Source organism: Dermacentor andersoni, chromosome 1 (genome assembly GCF_023375885.2).
Source record: "Dermacentor andersoni chromosome 1, qqDerAnde1_hic_scaffold, whole genome shotgun sequence".
Taxonomy (NCBI): Eukaryota; Metazoa; Arthropoda; class Arachnida; order Ixodida; family Ixodidae; genus Dermacentor; species Dermacentor andersoni.
Genome location: NC_092814.1, coordinates 56,007,878 through 56,026,462, shown reverse-complemented (window position 1 = coordinate 56,026,462; position 18,585 = coordinate 56,007,878). Strand labels below are relative to the sequence as shown.

The window sequence follows — 18,585 nt, the reverse complement described above, 5'->3', positions numbered from 1 at the left end:
ACAAAATTATCGCCCGATCTCCTTAACATCTTCGTGTTGTAAGCTTATCGAACACATAATAGCTCACAAATTACACGAATTCGTCGAAGAAAACGTAGTTTTATCAAATCATCAACATGGATTTTGAAAAGGATTTTCTACTACAGCACAACTGGTTACTATAGTTAACACCTTTGCAGCTTGTCTAGATACGAACAGTCAAATTGATGTAATATTCCTAGATTACAGCAAAGCATTCGATACAGTCCCACACGACAAACTAATTACTAAGCTTCGGATGATTAGCATACCAGAATTATTCATATCCTGGATTTCAGCCTATCTGAACAACCGCAACTAGTACGTTCAGGTGGGAGAACAACTCTCTGGCTGCCTTCCGGTAACTTCTGGCATTCCGCAGGGGAGTGTACTTGGCCCTCTACTTTTCTTACTATATATTAATGATATGGTCAATGTCGTTAACTCCCCAGTTCAGATTCGTCTATTTGCTGATGATTGTGTTTTGTTTAGAGAAGTTACCTGCATTAGTGACCAATTTGACCTTAACTCTAACTTATAAAATGTGTTGAAATGGTGTGAGCAATGGGGAATGCTTCTTAATACAACTAAGTGTGTCTATCTCCCCATAACGCGCAAAAAGTCCCCTTAGACTACACTTACAATTTAGCTGCAGCACCTTTACGGAAAGTAAAAAAAAAAATAAATTATGGGGTTTTACGTGACAAAACCACTTTCTGATTATGAGACACGCCGTAGGTTCTTTGACGTGTACCTAAATCTAAGTACACGGGTGTTTTCGCATTTCGCCCCCATCGAAATGCGGCCGCCGTGGCCGGAATTCGATCCCGCGACCTCGTGCTCAGCAGTCTAACACCATAGCCACTGAGCAACCACGGCGGGTCACGGAAAGTAACCTGCTATAAATATTTAGGCTTAACATTAACGAGTGACTTATCATGGAACTTGCACATAAATACCATCTGCTCTGCCGCTTTCCGCAAACTATGCCTTCTGCGCCACAGCTCCGCCTATTGTTAAACTACTCTCTTACTTTTCCTTAATTAGGCCAAAACTTGAGTACGCTTCCAAAGTTTGGGACGCTCACACAGAAATTCATATAGGAGGTTGTGGCCAAGTACTGCACCAGGGTGGCCAATCCTGCTCTGGTGAGGGAGTGCGTTACCGGTTCTGGTCACCGGGATCAGGCCACACTCCAGGCCTGTTTACGCAATTTTATCAACACGCGGATTTTTTTTTTTAGTCCGGTGGAAAATTGCGCGACACCGGGATTCGAACCACGGACCTCTTGCACGCGAGGCGGGTGTTCTACCTCTACGCCACCGCTGCACCCGGCGGTCAGACCTGCGACGCTGCAGAGGGTGCTAAGAATCCCTGGCTCCGGACAGGCCGCCATTGGAATATGAACCTGGCAACGTTTAACGCTAGAACGTTATCTAGTGAGGCGAGTCTAGCAGTGCTATTGGAGGAATTAGAGGGCAGTAAATGGGATACAGTAGGGCTCAGTGAAGTTAGGAGGCCAAATGAAGCATATACAGTGCTAAAAAGCGGGCACGTCCTGTGCTACCGGGGCTTAGCGGAGAGACGAGAACTAGGAGTCGGATTCCTGATTAATAAGAACATAGCTGGTAACATACAGGAATTCTATAGCATTAACGAGAGGGTGGCATGTCTTGTTGTGAAACTTAATAAGAGGTACAAAATGAAGGTTATACAGGTATACGCCCCTACATCCAGTCATGATGACCAGGAAGTCGAAAGCTTCTATGAAGACGTGGAATCGGCGATGGGTAAAGTCAAAACAAAATACAGTATACTGATGGGCGACTTCAATGCCAAGGTAGGCAAGAAGCAGGCTGGAGACAAGGCAGTGGGGGAATATGGCATAAGCACTAGGAATAGCAGGGGAGAGTTATTAGTAGAGTTTGCGGAACAGAATAATATGCGGATAATGAATACCTTCTTCCGCAAGCGAGGTAGCCGAAAGTGGACGTGGGGGAGCCCGAACGGCGAGACTAGAAATGAAATAGACCTCATACTCTGCGCTAACCCTTACATCATACAAGATGTGGACGTGCTCAGCAAGGTGCGCTGCACTGACCATAGGATGGTAAGAACTCGAATTAGCCTAGACCTGAGGAGGGAACGGAAGTAACTGGTACATAAGAAGCCGATCAATATAGTTGGCGGTAAGAGGGAAAATAGAGGAATTCCAGATCAAGCTACAGAACAGTTATTCCGCTTTGACTCAGGAAGAGGACCTTAGTGTTGAAGCAATGAACGATAATCTTGTGGGCATCATTAAGGAGTGTGCAATAGAAGTCGGTCGTAACTCCGTTAGACAGGATACCAGTAAGCTATCGCAGGAGACGAAAGATCTGATCAAGAAACGCCAATGTATGAAAGCCTCTAACCCTACAGCTAGAATAGAACTGGCAGAACTTTCGAAGTTAATCAACAAGCGTAAGACAGCTGACCTAAGGAAGTATAATATGGATAGAATTGAACATGCTCTCAGGAACGGAGGAAGCCTAAAAGCAGTGAAGAAGAAACTAGGAATTGGCAAGAATCAGATGTATGCGTTAAGAGACAAAGCCGGCAATATCATTACTAATATGGATGAGATAGTTCAAGTGGCTGAGGAGTTCTGTAGAGATTTATACAGTACCAGTGGCACCCACGACGATAATGGAAGAGAGAATAGTCTAGAGGAATTCGAAATCCCACGGGTAACACCGGAAGAAGTAAAGAAAGCCTTGGGAGCTATGCAAAGGGGGAAGGCAGCTGGGGAGGATCAGGTAACAGCAGATTTGTTGAAGGATGGTGGGCAGATTTTTCTAGAGAAACTGGCCACCCTGTATACGCAATGCCTCAGGACTTCGAGCGTACGGGAATCTTGGAAAAACGCTAATATAATCCTAATCCATAAGAAAGGGGGCGCCAAAGACTTGAAAAATTATAGACCGATCAGTTTACTGTCCGTTGCCTACAAAGTATTTACTAAGGTAATTGCAAATAGAATCAGGAACACCTTAGACTTCAGTCAACCAAAGGACCAGGCAGGATTCCGTAAAGGCTACTCAACAATAGACCATATTCACACTATCAATCAGGTGATAGAAAAATGTGCGGAATATAACCAACCTTTATATATAGCTTTCATTGATTACGAGAAAGCGTTTGATTCAGTGGAAACCTCAGCAGTCATTGAGGCATTGCGGAGTCAGGGTGTAGAGGAGCCGTATGTAAAAATACTGAAAGATATCTATAGCGGCTCCACAGCCACCGTAGTCCTCCATAAAGAAAGCAACAAAATCCCAATAAAGAAAGGCGTCAGGCAGGGAGATACGATCTCTCCGATGCTATTCACAGCGTGTTTACAAGAGGTATTCAGAGACCTGGATTGGGAAGAATTGGGGATAAGAGTTAATGGAGAATACCTTAGTAACTTGCGATTCGCTGACGATATTGCCTTGCTTAGTAACTCAGGGGACCAACTGCAATGCATGCTCACTGACCTGGAGAGGCAAAGCCGAAGGGTGGGTCTAAAAATTAATCTGCAGAAAACTAAAGTAATGTTTAACAGTCTCGGAAGGGAACAGCAGTTTACAATAGGTAGTGAGGCACGGGAAGTGGTAAGGAATACATCTACTTAGGACAGGTAGTGACTGCGGATCCGGATCATGAGACTGAAATAATCAGAAGAATAAGAATGGGCTGGGGTGCGTTTGGCAGGCATTCTCAGATCATGAACAGCAGGTTGCCATTATCCCTCAAGAGAAAAGTTTATAACTGCTGTGTCTTACCAGTACTCACGTACGGGGCAGAAACCTGGAGGATTACGAAAAGAGTTCTACTTAAATTGAGGACGACGCAACGAGCTATGGAAAGAAGAATGATAGGTGTAACGTTAATGGATAAGAAAAGAGCAGATTGGGTGAGGGAACAAACGCGAGTTAATGATATCTTAGTTGAAATCAAGAAAAAGAAATGGGCATGAGCAGGACACGTAATGAGGAGGGAAGATAACCGATGGTCATTAAGAGTTACGGAATGGATTCCAAGGGAAGGAAAGCGTAGCAGAGGGCGGCAGAAAGTTAGGTGGGCGGATGAGATTAAGAAGTTTGCAGGGACAACATGGCCACAATTAGTACATGACCGGGGTAGTTGGAGAAGTATGGGAGAGGCCTTTGCCCTGCAGTGGGCATAACCAGGCTGATGATGATGACACAAAAATTAACATTAAGAACCTAGAAAGAATTCAAAGAAAAGCGGTACGATTTATTTACAGTAAATTTAAGGCTACTGACTCCCCCACTGCATTGCTAACCGATAACGGCATTGAACTATTACAAATTCGAAGAAAGAAAAGTCGACTAGTTTCTTTCAAACTTAATTAATCATAAAATAGCCTGACACCGCAAAATACGTATCCCCCTTGATAAGCAGACCCACTCGACACCACTACTCTCATTCTCTAACACCTATTTTCGCAAGGACTGACGCTTTTCGGCACTCTTTTTTTCCACAAACAATAGATGACTGGAATAAACTAACTGAAGCATACCCCCAGCGCCCGTGAGCTGTATATACTTTGTGTAAATAATCTTGTTATTTCGTGTATTAATTATAGTTGTATTGTGATCAAGTTAAAAATTTTCTTAATCGTCTACCTTACGAACGAACAATTTGTGTGAAAAACGTGTTACACACTTATTTCATCTTGTCCTTCTGTGTACATCATCTTTTTATTTTGCTCACCCTGCTTGGACTTATTGTCCGCAGTATTGTATAAATAAATAAATAAATAAATAAATAAATAAATAAATAAATAAATAAATAAATAAATAAAATAAAATAAATTAGCTGTTCGTGAGCACCACGTCAGACTGCATGCTGTGTAAAGCCGGTTTCGAGTCGTAAAACACGCCCATGTACGAGAACTCTCTGTGTCAATAAACTGAAGAGCAGTGCGCCGAGCGGTGAGTTATGCAGTCGTGGATGTCACAGCATGCGACGCCTTGAATCACAGTGTTATTCCTCCCGTTGAAATAAACACAGCACCGCCAGAACTGCTCCGTGTAGTCAATCCGTCAGTATAGATGTGTACGTGGCTACTGTGTACTATACTACGACGTGGGGCGTCATAACTACGCTTTACGGCGAGTGTTACGTGACCAGTGACGGCGTACAATTGCGTTGGCTGCGTGCTGGCTGAGAAAGTGATGAGTGCTTTTTTTTTTTTCTGTCTATAGTTCGAGAAGAAGAAAGAAAGGGGGGGCGGAGATAGGGGTTGACATCGCACGCACGAATGCGCAAGGTTCGCAAGACAGTGTCCGCTAGGTCGTTTCGCGGGCCAGAAGAGAAAGACGGCAGGTCGATCGTTTGCCCACGTGCAGTAACTGCACCGGTCAGGCGTGTAACGACCAGCTCTCGCACACGCGTTCTGTCAGTTTATACGCGTCTGCTACGTCCGGTGTTTCTTTCTCTCTCCGTGCCGGGTCCACATTATTCGCTTGTGTATTTTGCTTGGCAGTCACGTTGGCCGCGTTAATTAGAGGCGTCCCCCCTCCCCTCCTCTCTCCCTTTGGCCGTTGATCGACCCCTTGCCACCGCGCCACGGGCCCTAATGCCCTAATGCTTGCCACCCCCCTTCCCCTTCTTGCCTGGCGTGCCGGCACCAATTCCGCGGAGGCTGATTGCTGTCTGCGCCACTCGCCCCACCAACGCAGCCACAAGAGTAGCAGCTGCCCCCATCCAAGCGCGCCCCTCACTCACCCCCTAACAACTTTTCGCATCTCTACGCTCTATCACTCTTTCGTTTTTTAATTATTCGTCCTTCTTGTAACTCGGCGATTTTAGTCGAGGCCTGCTGCCGCGTTGGCGATCTGTGCTGTCTGTTCGCTGACCGCGAAGTTGTCTATGAGGCTTCCGCGGCAGCACTTCGTTGAAAGACACGCTCATCCGCTCATTCACGTGCCACACGCGTACGTTTATCATCCTGTTGTGTAGCTTTGTTTCTTTTCTTTCTTTCTTCTTCTTTTCTGCCTGTGTTTTCGGGAAGCTTGGCCCACGTTGGTTAAGGGGGGGGGGGGGAGGGGTGCACCATTGCGTGGCCAGACGTGTTTCTAGGCTACACGGGAACCGTTGAATTTCATACTTTGTGGGTAGCTCTATGCCTAACGCTGGCCGCGGCGATCCACCATAGTAATGACACCGCCTGCCTCGGCTACATGAAGGGTTATGGTGGTCAGGAAGGGTACGCTTTGTCTCGCAATGAGCGCATAACGGTCGAGATTTTTATCCTCTTCGTCACAGGGTTGTGACATGATGTATGAGGAAACAATGAAGAAGACGTAGAGAACTAAAAGTATATCCTGCATATTGCTTGCGGCCTCTATAACGAAAACAATCAAATTCTAACCTTGATAATTGATACGGAAATCAAATTGGGTGTAGATAACGCTTACGTAGGGTGAAAAAAAAAAGAATGGACAGATTACAAACAAGTCCATTGATCGTCTTCTTTTGGCTCTCTCTGTGATTCCTTACCGATCGGATAAGCTATCTGTAAACGATTGACTACTTTCATTTCCACCGTGTTCGACAGCCCTTGCGCTTCGCGCACTGATTTTTTAAATTCAGCAGCTATTAGTTCACAGTGCAAGAAAACGCTGTGGGCTTTCGCTCACCAACTCTCTCGGCTAGAGCGCCGAGAAGCCGCAGAAAAGCCATTTCATTTTAAGATCTACACAAAGAGGACAAGGGCACATAAAACTAGACCTGGAGGAGACAGTCGTTCGGCAAGACCCCATCCGACGGGTGAAACCATTTGAACCTCGCCACGAATTCACGGAGTGTCTCCTGCAAAGACTCGCATTTCGTCGTATGTCTACGACTCTCCCTCCTTCTCTGTCCTTTTTTCTTTCTTTTTTATTTCGTCTCGGGCTTGTAGCTTCCCCCGTAGGGCGAGTGAATGCCGCCCCTCCCACCTGCGGAGCCTAGTAGGGCCATTGAGGCTTCTGGAAGCGGTCGTCAGGGCCGCTCCCTCTTTGTCCGGGCTCCACGTTACGACCGAGTTGACTTTCTTGTTTGTTCGCCCCCTTTCAGTTCTCTGCACCTCGCACTGGCGCCTGACATTTGGATTTATTGGACGATAACAAGGTGGTGGCTGCGTGACACTGTGCGACATTGTGCGCTGGTACTTCTTCAAGCTGGCGTTGGAGACCACTGCGCTCGGTGCGAAAAGGGGGAAAAAGAAAAAAAAAAAAGAAAACACGAGCCGCAAGGCAACAATGAAGCAAAAGCAAGATGTGCTGGTGGTCACGAAAGAAAACAAAAATGCAGGAGGCGACGGGCCACCAGCAGTGCGTTGTCTTACCGCCGCAATCTCAGCTCAACAGCGAGAGCGTGGCTCTCGGGCAAAGCAAAGATAGCGGTTGGCAAGGAGGAGAGGCAGGCGCAGCCGCGCAGACAGATATACCATATACTCTGATTTTCATGCTTGCAGTCAAAACGGCAGAGCGCGCAAGCAAGCGGAAGTAATGACAACAACGTATAAGAAGCTATCGAATAGACAAAGCTCAACACGTTCTCCTAAAAAAAAAAACCGTCTAGCGTCATCTTTATTTTTCTCGGTTTCTTTGCGTGCCTCTGGCTTCGCCCTTCATTGTTCGTCGGCGCGCCACCACGCCGCCCTGGCGCGCACGTTAAGACGCTCGCGTCTACGGAGCTATTCGCTCTCATTTTCCGCGCGCCTCCTCCGCACTTAGCCGGCCGCCCGCGCAATGCTGCGCTCTTCGTGAAAAACACCATTTGCGTCGTGCGGCTAATGGAGCGTGCCGTGTAAGTTGTCAGCATTGTTTTGTGTGTGTTTTCCTGTTCTCTGCCGGGTATCATGTGCTACCCGAGTGCGGTAGCATGCGAGAGAGCGTGTGCAGTGCGATGAGCGCGCGTTGCCCGCGTTTGCGCCGACGAAGGGGCACGAAGCGTGCCGTGCGCTTCTCTACCGAAACGTCAGGTGTCGCTCCTTCGTTGTAAGAGTTCTCGCCTCCTATGCAAAACAGAGGTGAGTTGCGAGATGCTGGACATCTCCGTAAGAAGCAAAAAAAGAAAGAAAGTAACATTACAGGCATAAGGAGACCGTGGTGTACGCTTTGTATAAGCACGGAGGCAGTAACGCGTGCACGGCAAGTACAAACGACTTAAAAAGCAAAAGAACTGACGCAGTCGCAGTGAAGGAAACCAAAGAAAGAATAAACAAGCGGAAGCAAGCGTCAAACAGCTGGTTTGAAAGCGAGGAGAGAGGCCGCTTAGAAATAGAAAAGCTGGAGCACAGAAAAAAAAAAAAAAAAAAAAAAACATCTCAGCCGCCCGAGAATAGGCACGAGAAAGGGTGTACGCGACTTATAAGAGGCGGCGTAAGCGGAATGTCTAGAATCAATATATTCTTTGTGGACAAGTTGGGGAAAATAAGAATAGAGACAGCAAATAAACGAAGCTTAAAAAGGAAAAGGGAAGAAAAGATATTCCTGGCCTGCCTTTTCCTTGCAGACAAAAAAAAAAAAGAAGTTCTTTTCTAATGCCACTCTTTGTTGACGCACGATGTGCGCTGTTCGCGCTGTCTCTCAGTGCCTCTCCTGTTTTTCGCGTTTCCGCGTGTCAAGAAAGAAACTGCAAGAGGAGCACCTATATCCAGGGCGAGCGGGTGCTCTCTCTCTCGTTTCATACTTAGGCGTCGGATTCAAGTACGCCTCTCCTGAAGGTCTCCTTTCGATGACCCGAGCTTTCTCGTCGCCAAAATCCCGAAACCGGATAGAGCGCACCTACTCCACGCGGCGGGCGCGCGTATAGGAGGAAGCGGCAGCGGCGGTATTGAGCATCGGAAATAATCCGGGCCCACTTGACGGCTCGCTGTATGGAGCTGGCTTCGCGCCGCCGCTTCGCTCACGCGTCCACCGTGGTGCGGTTGGAGGGCCGTGTATATAAACTGGCATTAATACCGAGTCCGCGGCGCGCATCTGGTGCCGGTCTCGCGTCGTGGCGGACCGCGGTTATTATTTACGTTCGTCGCGCGGCCGCTTCTTCGATGCGCTCTGCGGCGCGGGCGTGCCTCCGGAGAATCGTTTAAAAGGCGACACGCGATATGGGCCGCCCACGCGCTTTTTTTTTTTTTTTTTTCGCGTGGGAGCGGATAAAAGATGAGCGTGGCCGGACAGCTCCGAAGCCCCCCCCCCCCCCCCTCCCCCCCCCTATACCCGCTTTCTCCCTACGCCCATTTCCTTTGGTCGGTGCGCCACTTTTGCTTTTCATTTTCTTTTTTTTTTGTTTCTAGCTGTCGATATTTAACCGAGTTGGAGTAACTCCTTCGAACTTCCTTTTTTTTTCTCTTTCAAGTTCTTTGAGGTGAAACCGGAACAAGCGAAAGCGTCTCCAATTCCTCCGACCATATCGCGCAAATCCTCCCCCCCCCCCCCCCCCACTTCTCTTCCGATGTTCTTGCTTTTCTTTTTTTTAAAGTCTGTTTGTTATAGCGAGGAAACGTGGAAACATTACTGTCTTGTTTTTTCTTCTTCTTAAAGAATGCGTGCCGTTCAGGCAAGCGATGAAATAACTTTCTTGTTTATTTTCCTCTTTTACTACTAATGAACGAAGGAAAAAAAGAGCCTTCGTTAGAGAACCATTTCTTTTTTTTTTCTGCAAAATAAAATGTAGGCATATTGTGAAGCTCTCTATAGCCTGAAGAGTTAATTAAATTTCTGCATAAATGTTCGAGCACGTCGCACATGATGGATTTCCTGTTTTTGCTACATCTTCTTGGTTGCCTTCCTTCTTTGCGAATTTAGTGTAAAATCATTTACAACCGAGTGCTTTCAGTCATTTTACTTTTTACTGGCGACGTAAGCGTTCTTTTTTTTTATGCGTCCATATATACAGGATGTCCCAACTATCATGCACCAAAATTTAAGAATATGCAAAGGCCACATAGCTCGACAGAACCAAGGTAATGTGGTTTGCCGTCGCTTCGAGATACTCAAATTACTTTTTGCATTCCGCCTAATTACAAAATTAGTCTTAATTAATTATTCATTTTCTCATTTTTTATATTTAGATGAAAAGTGCCAATGAGGAAATGTTGAGCGACATGAAAAACTCCCGATACTGCTGTCTGTTGCTCAATACGTGCTACATAAAAGCGTTTTTCCGAGCGAGAAATAAGCCCGCGAATACGCGCAAAATTGTCGCGGGACTGGCCACTCGAGGCACTTAGCGTGTATTCGCGGGCTTCATTCACGCTCGGAAAAACACCTTTATGTAGCGCGTATTGAGCAACAGACAGCTGTATCGGGTGTTTTTCATGTTGCTCTACAATTTCCTCATTGGATCTTCTCACCTAATTATAAAAAATGAGAACATGAATAATTAATTAGGACTAACTATCCAATTAGGCGGAATGCAAAAAATAATTTGAGGATCTCCAAGCGACGGCAAACAACATTATCTTGGTTCTATCCAGCTATGTAGCCTTTGAATATTTTTAAATCTTGGTGCATGATAGTTGGGACATCCCGTATGTATATAGATATATATATATGTATGTAGATATATATAAATATCATATAATTACAAAGACGGCGCCGAATAAAACAACACACGAAGAAGGGGTACACGAGACAGCACGTAGGCGCACTAACAACTGAGTGTTTTATTTCTTGACACAGTAATATACAGCTGCTGTCAAGGATCAAAACAACAAGAACGTGTGTTGTTTTATTCGGCGCCGTCTTTGTAGTCATGTCTAACCAACTATAGCCCACCAACACATGCTCAATTATATCATATAAGCTGTGGAATGCGCAGACGCAGGTAACAAAACATAAACAAACATTTCATTCGACATTTTGTTTTGTTGCGCGCGTGCACTTTTTGGAACTCCATGAACATCGGATCTTAAAAAGAGCTACTGCCTTCTTATATATATGTATAGAAAGATGAGAAGCACTACTTCGCGGCTATCTTCGGCTTATTTGCCCAACAGTTTCGGTCGGTGGACAGACGTTTTTCAAGCCGATGAAAAAAATCGATCCACCGACCGAAATTGTTGAGCAAGTAAACCGAAGATAATCGCTAAGTTGAACTTCTCTTCTTTCTATATACGCCTGGCCCATCAAATCAAGCTTCTTTCTATAAACCGCGAGGCTTCAAATGCCAAAGCAGAAGAAAGAATAGTTACATTAAGCGGGCCCTGTTCACGCGGGTGTACATCTACGACGCGTGTGAGCAGCTGAGTTGGAGACGCAAATAGCCTGTAACAAAATATTATGCGACATTTACGCCATTCTTTTTCTCAGCGGGAAATGGGTAGGCTTCGCAGTTTAATAAATTAATCGCATATAAAGCAGTTTGCAATCAGCCCTCATGTAAGCGGGCCATACGGAGCGCACCGCCCTAGCAGTACTCCAGCGGGTGTGATTTCATACCGAGGACAAGGGAGGGATCGAGACATAATATGCATTTATGATAGGTCATCTTAATATATACGAACACTCGCTCTATAGTGCTGACGAGTGCTATTAGCAAACATGGCGTTCATTTAATTACGATAAAGCGCGATAGCGAACAGAGTATCGCGAGACAGACGGGACAAGCTCTTGTCCCGTCTGTCCCGCCTTGCTTTGTTCCGTGAATCGCTCTTCACCGTAGTCAAATATTAATCGCCAACTGGCCCAAAATTCTACTCATCTGAACTCGCATTAATCTTGCTTGTAGATTTACACCGTCGGTTATGCTGCAGTTATGTCGTCGGTTATCTTTACCGAATAAATCGACTGTTGGGCGGGCCATAAAGATTAAATTAATGAGCAGAATGCAGGGTTGGTGTCAGGAGAATGCACAATAAATGTAATTGTTGCTGTATATGCAACGCAATATATGTATCCTTGATTGACTGCTTACTCTTGAATTTGGAGGACAGTTATAATTTGGACGCAACAGTTTCTAAAGTCGTGTCAATCTTAAGCTCATGGTTTCTGCTTCCAGTCACATTCAATCATGAAAAGAAAGAAGGAAAGAAAAGTGAAGCTTGCGAAAAATTTGTTACATTCACAACTGTCTCCAAATTATTCGCCTTCTTATTGCTTTCTCAAGGGATAGCGAACCTGGTGCTTGCCCGTGCACCATGCCTTCGTTTTTATTGAAGCTCACTGCCGCTTCACCCCCCCCCCCCCCCCCCCCCGCTTCCCATTTGGTAACGCAATAGATCAAGCGAGGGTTTTGATCTTGGGTGCAAATTTTTATCTCCACTAACGTATACCCTGATTTCAAATTAAATAAAGCAAACTTAAATCTCTGTCTGCGACCGGCATTCCGGCCTTAGGAGTTTGAGCGAATGCAGTTTCCGAAAGTAAGAAAAAATCTGCTGGGCAGGGGCACGGCAGCCGAAATTAGTAGCGTTGGCGTGCCTACACGGCTCTTTGCGCAAGGGCAGCGCGGATCCGCGCTTCCCAGTGGCGGTAGAGAAAAAAAAAAAATCAACGCAGTCGCGCCGTCCCAAGAAATGCCTCTTGCAGGTTTGATGTCGCAGGACGCCCAGAATAGCGCTGCCCTATAGCACGCAGAGACGCAAGCGCCGGCCCGATGAAATCATCTCGCGGCGTAGATGGATGGACCGTGCGCGCGAGCGCGGGCTCCGTGCGCCGTCTCGGCGTATAGCACGTCGCGCCACTTATCTGCTGCGCGCAATGCGCGTCCCGCGGCCGGCATGCGCGGTCAGCACGGCATTGCGAGCGCAGGCCCACTTCTTCTGGCTGCCGGAGAACGGGTGCGCGCTCCCTAATCGCTCAACTGCTCGCGGCCAGAGAGGCAAGGGTGGCGAGCGAATGTGCGCGGCCCGGGTGCTCGTTTCTGGGCCGCTATCTCTCGAGGAGCTGCTCCGAGATCGAGAGAGAGAGAGAGAGAGAAGCATCCAAGAACTTTCGGCCTTCTTTCACGCTATTGCCGTTGTTCTTGATGTTACGCTGCAGTGACGCGGTGAGGACGGCGCGAGAAACTCGTACGCATAAGGCGGAAGTTTCGCGTGACTTCGAGTTTCAGGGGCGCCGTGTAAAAGGTGAGGTTATTCTGGCGCCTTCACCGTCTTGGAACGGTACAGTAGTTTAAAGGTGCTGGCAAGAAAAAAAAAAAAGGAACGTGTTTAGAGGTTTCTATTTTGATACGTTTGCTTTGAGAGAAGGCGCAAAGTTTTTCACCGTGACTCGTAAAAACTGCCGGCCATTCTGCCCCGGTCTGCGATCGTGGCCTTCAGCAGGAAAATATGGCGACTAACAGCCTGTACGAATCGAAATGCACAGCCAACATAAGAAGAACGAGAACGCAGCTTTGATGTTTGGAATAATTACGCAATCTTAGGGAACTGATATTGTGCTCGGGGGGGTTAGTGCTAACACGCTGCTCGTCCCATTTTCCAACAAAGCGCTTGGCAGTCCGACCACAAGACTGCTCTCTCTCTCTCCCTCTCTCTCTCTCTCTCTCTCTCTCTCTCTCTCTATATATATATATATATATATATAAGAAGCCAACAAACAGACACCAAGGACAACCCTGGAAAATTACTTGTACTTGCTAATTCCATTAAAGGAATAATAAATTAATCGAATTGAAAGTGGATGAAAAAACAACTTCCTTTCTGCCGGAGGCGTCCCAAGTACATGATATTTTTGGATGAAGGCAACTGGTTAATATACCCACACATGCTACCTGAAGGCATCAATGTTGCCTTATTTGAGACCCTCTTTAAGTTCAATATATACGTATAGTCTGTTAGATTCTTGTCTGTTTGTTATGCTTCGCTTTTGTAGATACGTAGCAATATTTTTTTAATATTTGGCTCACTTTACACAGGAGGGACACATTATTGGACTGAGCAACTTGATGTAAGGCGACGGTGTTCAGAAAGGTTCCTGATAAAACCATTATTTGATACAAAAGAAACGAGCAAGTCTTGCTTGCTTACAGCTTCATTTAGCCGCCTGCAAGCGGCAAGCCATGTTTTCTTCCGGAATGTGCCTGTGTACGAGGGAGTATCAAAAGGTTCCAATTATTGTACCGTGAAATAATTAAATGAGAACTTCATTTTGCTTTGTAGTTATTGAGACTTCTCTGCGTAGTCACCGCTCAAATTCACGCATTTCTCCCAGCGTTTATTAATCCTCCAGAATACTTCGTTCTAGGAGTTCTCCGATTCCATGAAAACCACTGCTCAATCGCGCGAATGCCTTTTTCGGTATTATCAAATTGCCGACTTCGCAGTGTATTTTTGCATTTTTCCATATTTTTTACCAAATAGTCACTTGGTGCCCGATGTGGAAAAAGTTCGGCAGCATGTTACACTCCTGTAACACCTGAAGGCGAAAGCCTGCTGCACACTTCGTAATGCGCCGTCTCGCATCGCCGCGTTGCTGCTTTCGTAGTTCAGCTTCTTCTGCTCGTTTTCGACGCTGGCTTCGCGTACTCGTATAGCGGAGTCAGACTCGCGTCAGCGACGTTTCTCTTCGGCTTTACGTTGCATACTCTCAGCGGGGGATTGAAACGTATGCTCTTCTGTGCGTTGTGTGCGTAGTTTCAATGAATGCACGCACTATTCGCTTCACTTTGCTGAGCGCTTGTAGCCTCAGCCTTACGGGGGTATGAGCCATTGAGAAGGTCACGTGTTTATTTTTGTACCGCTCGACTAGACGCCGCGTTTCTGTACGTTGTATACGTGATTCCAATGAATGTACACACTGTACGCTTCACTTTGTTGAGTGCTTGTAGCCTCTGCATTACGAGAGCGATGAGGCATCGCATTTTTGCTTGCTTATAAGGGGACATGAGCCATTGCTAATGATGATGGTTTTTGTACCATTGGACCGGACGACGCGTTTTTTTCAAGGCCATCGGAGGTATGAGCCACTTAAGACTATCGCCTTAATAAGCTGGAAAGGGCAATATTTCGCAGCCACATTGTTTTGCTGCCATAGCAGCAGTTTGAGATTAGTGCCCGGGTGCATTATCAGCGGGAGGACGGACGCTTTTGGAGAGAATATCGTGGCGTGTTTGCTTCAAAGCACCCCGCAATTTATTCATTAGCGAGCAGTAATGTAAAGGGAAAATCAGACATCCACCCGTTCGTAGCAATTGCTACAAAGGAGACCCAAACGGGTTCCTCGAAAGAAAAGCCTTAGAGTTGAAGAAAAATTCATCCTGGTCCGGGACTCGAACCCGGGACTACCGCCTTTCCGAGGCAGCCGCTCTACCATCTGAGCTAACCAGGCGGCTAGCAGATGGCAGGGCGAAGTCGAATTTCTCGACAACACACGAAGCAAAGGCAAGTGTTTGGCGTAGTACTATGGGATGACGTAGTAGTATGTGATTAGCAGTAATATCTGATGGTGATCGTCAGATCTTTACTAACCCTTTAAGTGCCGTGAACGAGTCTTACTCGTTTAGAATTTTTTTTTTTTTTTTTTGCCATTAGTGCCAAGGACGAGTCTGTCCCCTCCACGTGTTTGGGTGCTCTTTTCAAATGCCACTAACGGGCCAGGCTGGTCCAATCTGTTTTAACGTACTGGCGAGTTCCCTCTTTGTCTCCTAGGAGGCCTACAGGTTCCCTTCGTTTACATTAGTCCGGTAGAGATTTTTAAAATGGTGGCTACCATTCGAGTGTTGTCACGCCCGTCGAAAAAGCGCGGCGTTCTTTTGATTGACTCATCAATCTCCGAAGATGATTCGCTCCTGCATGAATGCATTGACAGCGATGGTAATGTTTTCTGTGCTGTAGACATCCAGTCACTCTGACGTTGCCAACTACCACGATAGTTTTGATACGGCGCGGCAGTGAATGAAATTAGATGGAGGGAACCTTGCGGAAGCACCTCCTCGTTTTAAATTTGCGTGTTTTCAGATACAAGTTGTAAATTTACTACCCTCAAGGCATATATATTTCGAATCTCTAAAAAAATTCCTGTCCATATGTGCAATAAAAAAAAAAGACATTTTCTGAATGCATTTTTATATTTTTGCCGGTACTTATAAGGTTAAGGTAGCCTGTCAGTATGACTCGATGACGATTCCAGAGTGCCAAAAGCGATCTTACCTGCAGACTTTGGCAACTTGGCCTTTTTGGAAAGACGGGAATCGGAGTACTTCCACTTTTTGCTCATATATTTAGTCTCTGGATCAAAGAGGTTCATCCAACCTTCGTACATTGTTACCAAATGAGTAAAAAAATCCTCTTTGTCACTCTTCAAAATAGTTGACTGATTGATTACATCGTGTTTGCCGGTGCAGATGAGCTAGCAGTCCTGTTACCCAACGTGCAGACACCTTAAACATGTTGGGTCGTTGAGCGGAACAAGATTGAGCGCCCACATCGTTTTCTTCCGCCCTTGTTCCGTTCAGCGACACAACATGACGCACCAACCGGCTCAACAGCCAACGATTCTTACCTTAAACAAGTGCAGTTTGTCGTGAATTGTGCTCCATACGCTACCATAGCTTAAGCCTGTTTCGTGCGCCATCACTTGAATGGTAATTCGTCGATCTAGCAGAACGAGATCTTCCCCTTTTTTCTCTGTGGCCACATCAGCAGTGAAAGACGGTCGACATACTCTAGGCTTGTCAGTGAGACACAGGTGACCAGCATTGAGAAAAAAAAATGTCATCACAGCTGTGGCATATGATTAACAATCATCACCATAGACCGTCTTCATTACATGATTAATTCACTGGCCGCTATAGTTCAAGTGTAGAATGTATAAAACGCGATGAACCTCAATCTTCTCCACCTTTCGGGACACTAAATTCTACTGCCACCAGCGAAAAAATAACAAATAAATAAAAGACGTAGTAGCCGATGCAATTTCACTGTCATGTGCATAGACTTCAAGGATTATACCGAGAAAAATTTATTCCCGTAGTTCTAATAATTATACACAATGATCAAACCTTTTTGATACCTCTTGCATACGCTGAATGAACTGAGTTTAAACCAGTGATTCGACCCATACGACCGGTCCTACCGGTGCTTTAAAAACCATGACTAGGCACCACCGAAACTAACCCGCGTTCCCCAATGCTGGCCAGTTTGACGATATTGATAAGTGTTGCTGTTTTAATTTTTTGCGAATGTTCGTTTTCAGTGGATTATCACTGCTATGAAGTTTCCGCGCGGCGCAAGACGCGCCTACGGCATCCGAAATATATTGAACGTAATCGAAAATTCTATAGCGAAAGAGGCGTGTCTAATCGGATGGCGCGCGCGTCGCGAATAGTGTTGTACAAGTGGACTAAACAAAAAATGAGAATGGCCCGAGCATGCCACCTGCATGAATGCACAACCCCACTTTCTCTCAACCAGTTCGGAAGCCACATACGTGTGCAGATTCATCCGGGAGTGTTTGCTACCAAGCCTGGATCCCGCCGATCCAACTGCACAGGTAAAGCTCGCAGGTCGCACACTCGGGCGTTCCTATGTCTTTTTAGTTCCCTCGCACTTTCTCGAATGCTACGCAAGCAGCAGCGATTATTGGGGAAAGTTTGAAGAGGCAGACAGTGGACGTATACTCTGCCCGTAGGAATAGATCAAAAATTGCATGTTGGGGGTTTTGCGGGGTGCCAAAACCCCGATTTGATTATGAGGCACGCTGTAGTGGGAGACTCCTGGTTAATTTTGACCACTTGGGGCTCTTTGACGGGCACCCAATGTACGCTACAAGGGCGTTTCTGCATTTCACCCCCATCGGGAATAGATTCGATAAGGGACAATTGTTCTCGTCGATATCGTTGTTATTTGAGTGGTATACTTGTCTTTCAGCGCACAAGTTAATTCGTCCAATGTACAGTTCAATTCTTAGCTCACAGATCTGCCAGTGCTTGGTTTTTCACCCTCTCAAACATGTGACAAATCATCTGATCACACGTCCCTGCAAGCGTTTAACGTTTCAAAACACACAAAAATGCAATAAGCGAGGCCACAGAAAAGGTTTTAACGTGAACATAATCTTGGATGCGATTTCAAATCAAAAGGTAATAAGCAAGGGTGTCTTCTTCTTAACTTCGCTATTACGAATATGCAGTCACAGCGCAGGATAGAGACAACTGAACTCGCAACGTCTTGTTTGACAGCACAAAGCATTGCTGTATGGCAATAGTCGTACATGAACAGGATGATGCCATTAGTTGAGTGTTTTCAGGCTTGTCTTACGTAGGCCTTATAACGATGACAAGATTACGCCAAATAAAAACCTTAGCTCTCTCACTGTTAAAAGGAAGTTTTGTCTCGGGTGCTCTTATCTAAATACATGTAAAAGTAAATTAAAATCGTTTTTCTCGGCAGCCAGTGCACCGAATTTCACGTGTTTTGATGCATTTAAAAGGAAAACTTAAAATCTAGGAACCGTTGGTTTCGAATTTCTGATTTAGGTTGTCAACTTTTTATTAAAAATTGGCCAAAATCGCAAATTATGGTAAAACGAAACTATCAAGTATACAACTCTGTAACTCAGCAATGAAAAATTATATCAGAATTCT

General features: G+C 45.8%; 1 protein-coding gene and 1 non-coding gene across 2 annotated transcripts in view; one reads left to right on the top strand and one right to left on the bottom strand.

The window, feature by feature from the left end:
* LOC126544599 (Kv channel-interacting protein 4-like) overlaps positions 1-18,585 on the top strand; it is a 617,305-nt gene that overhangs the window by 171,769 nt on the left and 426,951 nt on the right. The window lies entirely within an intron of this gene.
* Positions 15,256-15,329, bottom strand: TRNAP-CGG (transfer RNA proline (anticodon CGG)). The gene has a single exon. It is a non-coding gene; the product is annotated as a tRNA-Pro (tRNA).